Here is a 10747-nt window from a genome sequence, read left to right as displayed (position 1 = left end):
CTGAGCCACAAGGGAAGCCCTCTGCCCAGGAGGGTTGGGCTATTGAATCTGGATTTTACTGATTAAATGGTGGGAAAAGAGTGAATATTTCCATCTAACATAAAACCTTTTACTGCTGCCATTGTCAAGATCCGTGCCAGCATTTAGATTCTACTTTCTTTTCCAGCGCCATTATAGGGAAGAATACCTGTTTCACTAACTTTCTTTGAAGGACATCACAGGCCAATAGCAAGAGAGTTAACACCATCCGGAGGGCTGCCTGTAGGTTATATTTTAAACTGTTGTTGTTTTCTCATAACGCAACAGGGAACCCAAGGAGCTGTTTTATATTCCCAATACCTAAAGATTATAATCCATCATAGGGGTGTATTTGTTCCCGGAACTGAGATAATGCTGGGCAAAGCAGCAGAATTAATTGCCCTGGAGCTATAAATCTCCTATTTATTTCTTGATGAGTTTACAATGACAACTTGTAAATCCTCCCACACCTATCTCCCTACACACACACACACACACACACACACACACACACACACACACACACGCTGCCTAGTAGGGAAGGTAAGCCAGGAAGTTGATTTTATCGATGACAACAACATAATAAAGGCAATAATGACTGAACAATTCTGTGAGTGCTTCCTGCATGTGAGGCTCTCCACCAAGTGCCTACATGATCTCCATTACTCCTCATAGCAACCCCATAGCTTCTAGGGCCCTCGTTTTCTATACAGAGGTAGATTGAGGCTTGCTGCTGCTGCTGCTGCTAAGTCACTTCAGTTGTGTCCGACTCTGTGCGACCCCATAGATGGCAGCCCACCAGGCTCCCCCATCCCTGGCATTCTCCAGGCAAGAACACTGGAGTGGGTTGCCATTTGCTTCTCCAATCCTTTCTAAGCTAGGGCTTCCCTAACATGATGGTATATGGAGGCGGGGCTTGTGGCAGGTTCTGCTGAGATTGAGGCTTAGAGTAGCTCAAAGAAGTAAGGTAACTTGCTCAAGACAAAGAGCTATGAATAGTAAGCAAAGTCAGGACTCAAACACAAAGCCATGGAGAGAGGGTTCACGTCTGTACCTACAGAGACCCTTGGGATGAGAGTCAGGGTCCCTGCTGAGTGCCAATAACGTTCAGAGCTATTCTTGGCTTGGCCCACAAGGACCAACACCATCCCAAACAAAGATTTCTGGGGAATCAGTCAGTGGAACTGCTAGACTTGGAATGGAGCTCATGGTGCACCCTGCCATGTGCAGAAACTAGGAGCTTGCCGGGCCAGAACTTTGAAAACCAAGTGAAATAGGCACCTGTTCCAGTTCCCAGTCCAGGAGGCTGGGTAGCAGAGTGGGCAGAGAGACAGAAAGAAGATGCTCAGTAAATGATGGATGGAGACACGGAGGAAGAAAGGGGAAGGGGGAGTGAAAGGAAGAGGCTGTCATAATGGAGAGTAAGAGGGAAGTAAGGCAAATAGGCAAGTTTTCAGAAAACAGAAATTGAGGATGCAGTTGCCAGGGCAGTGTAATAATTCCGCCCAGTGGCAGATTCTTCACTCAGGGGCCCTTGAGACAAGCTGAGCAAACACATTACCAATCCCGACTTAGTGACATCTTAAAGGAGCTAATTCAGAATACAATCTGTAGTGTCCCCAAAATAAGCCTGAGTCCTTTGGGCTCCAAACTTCTGACCCAAGCCCTACAACAAGATTATATAAGATTACATGAAATTCATTCATTCATGATGAATTGCATTCAACAAGCATCTACACCACAGTGCCAGGCAGTGTGCTGGGAGCTGATGATATACCAAAGAACAAAATGATCCCAGGCCTTTTAGCTCCTAGTAGAGGATTCAGACCGATAGGTAAAAGATAAAGTGTGCTCCATGGCCACCAGTGCTGTGGACAGAAATAAAGTGTGAACATATGAACAGGAACTTAGAGACTAGCAGGTGGGAGAAGGGACCCGTGTGTGGCTTCCATAAGAGCCAGAGAAGCCTCACACAAAGGTGACCACGAGCAAAGAAACGGAGAAGGTAAGGGAGCGATGGGGGGAAGAGATTGTCAAGCAGCAAGAGTAGCAGCTGCAAAAGCCTTGAGCATAAACATGCCTGGCATAGACAAAGAGCACCAAGGCCAACAGGTCTGGGACCTAGTGAGCAAGGAGAAAACAGATAAGGTCAGAGAGGTCAAGGGGTGGGGAGGTCCCAACCCATTAGGGAACTTTGGTTTCTAGATGAGGGAGCCAGGGAAGTTTTCTGGGCAGAGTGACATGAAGAGCTTTAAGCCTGGCCAGCATCATTCCGGATTTTAAGCTGAGAAAAGATGTGAGTGGTATAAAGGAGGAAGCAGGAAGACCAGCCAGAAAGTCAGCTGAAATCCAGGTGAAATACAATGGGGTCCTGGGTCATGGTGGTGGCAGTGGGGGTAATGAGCGGCTAAATCACAATTGGCCAAAGGAATGAATGTGGAGGGTAAGGCGAGGAGGAGTTAAGGTCAACGCCAAGGTTATCCACACCCAACCCTGAGCTTTCAGCTCAATTCCTATGAAGCCCTCAAATGTAAGCTCCCTTGAATACATTGTGGAAACATTTTATTCTTCACTTTTGTTTCATCCCCCGTATGGTTAAGTATGAATTGGGGTAGTTGTAGGGACAACGACACATAGAGGGAAAGGAACCCCTTTCATATTGGTTCCACGCTGTTCACAGGAGGTCTCACTGAGTCCTCCCCACACCTCAGGGAGGTAAGCACCATCATCACCACTTCACAAACTAAGGTTCAGAGAGATGCAAAGTTTGTCTAGGGTCACACAGCGTTTAGTCCTAGAGCCCGTATCTCCTGACTGCAGATGTCATGAGCTTTCTACTACCTCAATGATTTGATTTTGTTAAAGTTCATTCGACAAATATTTACTGAGCGACTCCAGGGTACATGCCAGGTGCTGTGTTTATCTTTGGGATATAGCAGGGAAGTCAGGACCCGGCACTGAAGGGGCTCTGAGCTCTGGCTCAGGAGAGGCCCAGCCCCAGCCCCTGTCCACCATCCACGCTGGAAGATGCGCTCCTCTATGCCTGGAGAGGGAAGGCGTGAAGCCTCCTCCATTCTCCTCCCTTCTCCCTCTTCCCTTCCTCTCATCCAGAAACAGGCATGCCCTTCTCCCTGAAAAACTGCTAGAATTCAGCTCCAGACGCACTGGCTCGGAACTGGCATGCTGACCCGGTGCAAATGAAGTCACTGTAGCCCAGACCCCCGCTGGGCGTGGCAGAACTGGCCGCGAGCAAAGAGACGATAAAGAAATCTCTAACATGTGCCAAGGGAGGGATTATCACATGGGCTCTTGCTTTTTATGAAATAGGAAAAGTGGATTTTTCTAGTTGACTGCATTTGATCGTTTTTCCTCCATTTGTTTTAAAGTTGAACATCTGATCTGGCAGAGACTTCTCACATTCAGCTGCAAAAAAAGATGTCTTTTGAGCTCCTCTCCCAGCCTCCCATCACAGAGGATGGGGGTGGCGGGGCTTAAAGCATCGTTCCACCACCACCCCTAACACATCACAGCCCTCGGCATAAATCTGCCTAGAATTCCTTCTAATTTTGTCCATGCTTACCCACCCAGGGACTTTACCTTCTGGGTTTAATTTTTTTTTAAATAATAATAACTCTTTATATTTTCCTCATGGTCTGACTATATTTTCTGTTAACTCTGAATTCTGGGCTCTCTCCCTGCTGCAGGTTACTACTGCCACCTGGAAGCCAAAAACCTGGACATCCCAATAGGATCAAGGGGCCCAGAAATCTTCCCTATCCAAACGCAAACCTAACACAATTATTGTCGCTGCCTAGCAAGCAGCATGGAGCAAGGCAGGGTATCTCAGATTTTAGTGTGTTTGGGCTGCCGTCGATGGGGTTGCACAGAGTCGGACACGACTGAAGTGACTTAGCAGCAGCAGCAGCAGTGTGCCACCAGTCACCTGGGATCTTATTAATATGCAGATTCAGATTTGGTAGGTCTAGAGTGGCCCTGAGATTCCGCATCTCTACTGAGCTCCCAGGTGATGCTGGTTTATGGACCATACTTTGAGTAGCAAGGATAAAGTAGAAAGCCCGTGGGTTAGGAAACCATGGCTCTACTATTAATTCATAAATCTTGCCCGTGGGCAAGATTAGTGTCTCCAGAATATGGTTTGCAGACTATAAACCCCTCATGATGGTCCTTAAGGGGAAAAAAACTTAATAGTCAAGCTAGAGTAGGTTTGGGAAATACTACTTTATGTGTACACCACCCCTGCTAGCAAAGGCTCTGTAAAGTCCTATTTCAATGTTGTTCAATCTGCTTGCCACAGTGAGGTGTACCTTCTGGGTCAGGAGAGAGTAAACCCCAGGCTGCACATGTCCCTAAACACAGATCCGTTTAAGGGAGAGCTATAAGCTTTCTGAGGTTCCCTATTGTCAGGAGTCAGGGAATTCAATGACCTCTAAACACTCAAAGGTCAAAGGTGCCCAGCATGCAAAGCCTTGGATAATTTAGCCACTTGTTCCCCAGGGGAGGAAACCCAGAACCTTTGCCCTGCCATAGCCTCTACTCCTTTGCACCCAGAATATCGCCAGAAGCACTTCAACAACAGGTTGACAGCCTTACCAACACCAGTCTTCACCAAATATTCTAAGAGGATCCAGGAAGCAGTTATAAACACAGCACCAAGAAGCCCCTGTCTGCCTTGCAAATCTATGTGGATGGGTGTCAGAGACTATACACCAGGCTGTTGGGTGTTAATATTCTCTGCTATTCCCAACGTGATTTGTAAGTTTTTGGCCACTAAAATGCCAGCCACGGGCCATCCTTGTGGCAATAATTCTGCTTCTGTCCAGGAAGGGACTTCTTCCTGGGGACCTGTTATCCCTTAAGCATAAATCTGCCTTCTTTGGTACCTCTCCCCCTCCCTCCTCTCTGAGTAAGCAAGGGACAGGCCACCAGGGTATTCTCCCCTCAGATCCAAGATGTGGAAGGGGACCCGAGAGCGGGCTCTCAGTTCTGGAGTGGGCCTCCTGGGGGCATATTTCCAGGACAAGAATCCTAGCTCCATAGAAACTCGGAAAGGGCTGTCTGCCGTGGGACCTAATCCTTGCTTTGCAAAAAGAAGATGTGCCATGTTGGCTGATAGTCTGCAGACTTAGGCAACGAGACCAGGAATTCTGATCAGCTAAGCTGAGAAATCCTTTCTCTTTCAGAAATCTCTTCCTAATCCAACATGGCTTGAGAGAGAGCAGCCACAACCCAACTTGAGTTCTGCACTTCTCCTGTACAAGTTATACAGCAAAAAAGCCTACAGCTAGTCCTGAGAACCAGCACTCACAGCCTCTTGAGGGTGAACCCTGCAGTCACAGAGTGCTGCAGAAACTCCTGGCTTCCCAGGAACTCAAGAGCAAACGAACCAATAAAATAGACTTATAATGTGCTTCATATATGTAGCCCTCTGTTCTGAAAAATGTCTTATAACATGAAGCTACAGCATCAGCAGTACTAATCTCTGGTCACAAGAGATAGGGGCAGTGGAAAGACAGACCAACGGCCAAGACCCAGGAAAATCATTTCATTTTTTTTTTAATGTTCAAGCACAAAATATACTAATGGAATTGATTGTCCTATTAAAACTTTCGGTCACTACTTGTAGCTCAGTGAAAAAATTAGTAAATGCAATGAACTACATAAACTATTCATTTAGTAAATGACTGTCTGGCTCCACTGGGGCTGGGCAGAACTGGGGCAGCAGGGGTTCAGGAGGACAGGGAGTGGGAGCAGATGCTGAAACCGAGATCATCATCAAGGAGGAAGGTTTGAGGAACAAAAGCATGAGGAAACTCGGAGGACTTTCAACTACTTTCCCACCCACCCTCAACCAAACGAAACCAAATACCTGAACCACTTGATCTGGAAGCCAAAAAACGGTAGGGTCTTTAACGATGAATTTCCTCTCATTCACTTGAGGAAACTGAGAGTGGGGAGATCAAGGAACTTACATGCAATCACACAGATGATGATGACAAACTTTGGGCCCAGGGTAACATAGGATTCCCTCCCCTCAGTTCAGTCACTCAGTTGTGTCCAACTCTTTGCAACCCCATGGACTGCAGCACAACAGGCCTCCCTGTCCATCACCAACTGCCGGAGTTTACTCAAACTCGTGTCCATTGAGTTGGTGATGCCATCCAACCATCTCATCCTCTGTCGTCCCCTTCTCCTCCTTCAGTCTTTCCCAGCATCAGGGTCTTTTCAAATGAGTCAGCTCTTCACATCAGGTGGCCAAAGTATTGGAGTTTCAGCTTCAGCATCAGTCTTTCCAATGAACATTCAGGACTGATTTTCTTTAGGATGGACTAGTTGGATCCCCTTGCAGTCCAAGGGACTCTCAAGAGTCTTCTCCAACACCACAGTTCAAAAGCATCAATTCTTCGGTGCTCAGCTTTCTTTATAGTCCAACTCTCACATTCATACATGGCTACTGGAAAAAACGTAGCCTTGACTAAATGGACCTTTGTTGGCAAAATAATGTCTCTGCTTTTTAATATGCTGTCTAGATTGGTCATAACTTTCCTTCCAAGGAGTAAGCATCTTTTTATTTCATGGCTGCAGTTACCATCTGCAGTGATTTTGGAACTCTACAAAACCATGTTATTGCCCAGCCCCTTCTTATCTGTAATCACTGGGCCCCTGGTCTAGGGGACAGGATTAGGATGGAGGGAAGGGGGAAGGAGACAGGAAGGTAGCAATCAGTATAGCAGACAAATTCAGTTCAATCAACATTTTGCCCAGTGCTGCTCAGTCTTCCTACTTTACAATCAGATACCAGCCCACATAAGCATTATAGCTACTGTCATCCAAATGGAGCCCCAAGGCAGAAGACTCATTTTCCCTCCAAGGCAGAGTTATTCTTGCAATTCTAGACTAGTGAAATGAGGGAACAGAAGCCATCATTCCAGCTTATTTGCAGTATCCTTGACCTCTTTCCCATTTTGCCCAACTTTCTAGCAAATTGAAAGTTATTTTAATTGATTCAGTTCCTTATTTAAATAGAGTTATCTTTGGGAAAGTTAAGTCTACCAGTTAGTCATACCAAAGTATGAATTACGGTTACTCATCTGATCAAACTGACTAATTTGAAGCTGGAGGAAAAGTGGAGAATTTAGAACAAAGGCACTTGGAGGAGGGACTTGGTAACCTATTAATTATAGCATCTTCTTAGATAGCATAGTGCCAGAAACAGTTTAGCTAAGTATACCAAGTAGAGTAGAAGATATCTTTTCTAACTATGCTTGAAAATCCAGAAGGCATTTTTTTCAATAAATGAATATGACTACATAAATTTTTAATAAAAATAACTTCATCATGGCAGAAAAAACATCATGAAGAGTTAAAAGACACAGCAAATACAAACATACATACATACATATATACATATATATATATATATAGTTTTCACTCATATCATAGGTAAAGACCCTATCTTTCTAATAGTGAACTGTCAGAATCTGTAAGAAAAAGAGTGGATAAGAATAAAGGTCCATATAGTCAAAGCTATGGTTTTTCCAGTGCACATGTATGGATGTGAGAGTTGGACCATGAAGAAAGCTGAGCACCGAAGAATTGATGCTTTTGAACTGTGGTGTTGGAGAAGACTCTTGAGAGTCCCTTGGGCTACAATGAGATGAAAGCAGTCCATCCTAAAGGAAATTAGTCCCAAACATTCATTGGAAGGACTGATGCTAAAACTGAAGCTCCAAAACTTTGGCCACCTGATGCAAAGAACTGACTCCTTAGAAAAGACCCTGATGCTGGGAAAGATTGAAGGCGGGAGGAGAAGGGGATGACAGAGGATGAGATGGTTGGATGGCATCACCGACTCAATGGACATGAGTTTGAGTAAGCTCCGGAAGTTGGTGATGGACAGAGAAGCCTGGCGTGCTGTAGTCCATAGGGTTGCAAAGAGTCAGACACGACTGAGTGATTGAACAACTGAACTGAAGAATAAAGTCCACTGAAAAATGAGGAAAAAGTATTAGAGTTCAAAGAAAATATAATGACTATTAAATATATGAAAAGATGCTCAATCTCCATGGTAATAAGAGAAATGCAAATTAAAATATACTACAATGACATTTTTCACTCATCAGATTGGCAGAATTCCAACAGTTTGATTATATACTTTGGTGATGAAGCCATAGAGAAACAGACACTCTCTTCCTTTCTAGTAGTTATAGGAACTCATACAACCCCAGTGGAGGACAATTGAGTGAAAAATCCATCAAAATTATAAATGAATGAGCCTTATAGTTCTGCAATTCCATTTCTGGGAACTTACTCTATAAATATGCTGACATGTGCAAAACGACACATGTACAAGGTTATTCATCAACACAATACTGAAGTAATAGCAGAGGTCAGATGAACCTGTCTGCAGGGCAGTATCAGAAATGCAGAGAATAGACATGGGGACACTGGGAGGGACAGAGGGAAGAGGAGGCTGCGATGACTGAGAGGGCAGCACTGACATATGCACGCTGCTGCTAAGTCGCTTCAGTCGTGTCCGACTCTGTGCGACCCCACAGACGGCAGCCCACCAGGCTCCCCCGTCCCTGGGATCCCCCAGGCAAGAACCCTGGAGTGGGTTGCCATTTCCTTCTCCAAGGCATGAAAGTGAAAAGTCAAAGTGAAGTCGCTCAGTCTTCACGACCCCATGGACTGCAGCCTACCAGGCTCCTCCGTCCATGGGATTTTCCAGGCAAGAGTACTGGAGTGGGGTGCCATCGCCTTCTCCCATATGCACGCTACCATGTGTGAAATAGCCAGCCAGTGGGAAGCTGCTGTGGAGCGCAGAGCTCAGCCTGCTGCTCTGCGATGACCTGGAGGGCTGGGATCTGGGAGGCTCAAGGGGGAGGGGATATAGGTATACTTACAGCTGATTCATGTAGTGGTACAGCAGAGACCAAGACAACATTGTAGGGCAATTATACTCCAATTAAAGAATAAAGCAAAGAAGAAATGGGTAATCTGAATAGCTCTATATGTTAAATACATTGAATGTGTACTGAAAAATCTTCCTCCAAAGAAACCTTCAGGCCCAGATGGCTTCATTGGTAAATTGGACCACGCATTTAGAAAACAAATACTATAATTATATACAAACCTTCCAGGAAATTGAAGAGGAAAAAATAACTTCCTGTTTCTTCCTATCTTTCTCTTTTATTAGGCCAGCAGTATCCAGATATCAAAACCAGATAAACACATTGTAAGAAAACTAGAAACTAATATTCTCTCATAAATATAAGTGGAAAAATTCTAAGCAAAATTTTAACAAATTTGAATCCAACAATATAATAAAAAGATAATATATCATAACTAAGTAAGATTTATCCCAGGAATGCAGGGTTGGTTTAATATTCCAAAAAATAAATGAAATTCATTATATTAATAAACTAAAAAAGAAAACTATATGATCATCTCACTAGACACAGAAGCATTTGGTAAAATCCAACACCTATTCCTGATTTAAAAGAATAAATCTCTCAGCAAAGTAGGAATAGAGGAGACTCTCCTCAACCTGATGGAGGAGATCTATATAAAACTCACAAGCTAATATACTTAGGGCTTCCCTGGTGGTTCGGTGGTGCCTGCCAATGCAGGAGATGAGTTAGATCCCTGGGTCAGGAAGATTACTTGGAGAAGGAAATGGCAACCCACTCCAATATTCTTGCCTGGGAAATCCTATGGAAAAAGGAGTCTGGTAGGCTACAGTCCATGGGGTCACAAGAGTCAAACACAACTTTGCAACTAAACAACAGCATCATACTTAATAGAAGACTGAAAGCTTTTCTACAAAGGTCAGGAAAAAGAAAAAGATGTCCTCTTTTAGCATGTTTTTTAACATTTTACTGGAGGTCCTAGCCAATGCAACCAGGCAAAAATGCTAATAATAATAACAATAAAGGGCCTTTCTAAACTACTAAGGAAGAGGTAAAACTTACGCACAGAGAACATAGTTGGTGATACAGAAAATTCAAAGGAATCTACATGAACTAATAATCAATGTTACACAATACATCCATGAAATATAAACACAATAAATATATAAAAGTCAATTGTATTTCTATATACTAGCAACAAATAATCAAATGTTGATTTTTATTTTTTTAAGAAAATATTTAGGGAAGAAAAAAAATTGTGGCCCTCCCAGATAATTTTGGCTTCCCAGGTGACACAGTGGTAAAGAATCTGCCTGCCAATGCAGGAAATGCAAGAGACACAAGTTTGATCCCCAGGTCAGGAAGTTCCCCTAGAGGAGGAAATGGCAACCTACTCCAGTATTCTCGCCTGAAAACTTCCATGGACAGAGGAGCCTGGTGGGCTACAGTTTATGGGGTCACAAAGAGTCGGACACAACTGAGCATCCACATACAGAGCAGATAATTTTATAAAGCTCTCAAAGCCTTTAACAACAACAACAACAACAAACCTGAATAAACATGGAATTTCAGACAGGCTTCACAAGGGAAATGTTCTGGGGCACCTTTTTGCAGCCTCCCCATCAAACAGCCTGGCTGGGCAGAGCCTGAGATGCAAGTTCTGGTGCTGGAGTAACCTTCTAAGATCACCAAGATGAGTCAAGGGGCCCAGATTCTGGTCTCAGTGAGGTCCCTAGCTCACATGTAAGTGATTCTTTCATGGTTCTGACCACAAAAATGACGTGACCTCTGCCCTCCCT

The sequence above is a fragment of the Bos javanicus genome, chromosome 10, assembly GCF_032452875.1.
Source record: "Bos javanicus breed banteng chromosome 10, ARS-OSU_banteng_1.0, whole genome shotgun sequence".
Lineage (NCBI taxonomy): Eukaryota > Metazoa > Chordata > Mammalia > Artiodactyla > Bovidae > Bos > Bos javanicus.
The sequence above is the reverse complement of the archived record's forward strand: the minus strand, read 5'-3'. Positions refer to the sequence as shown.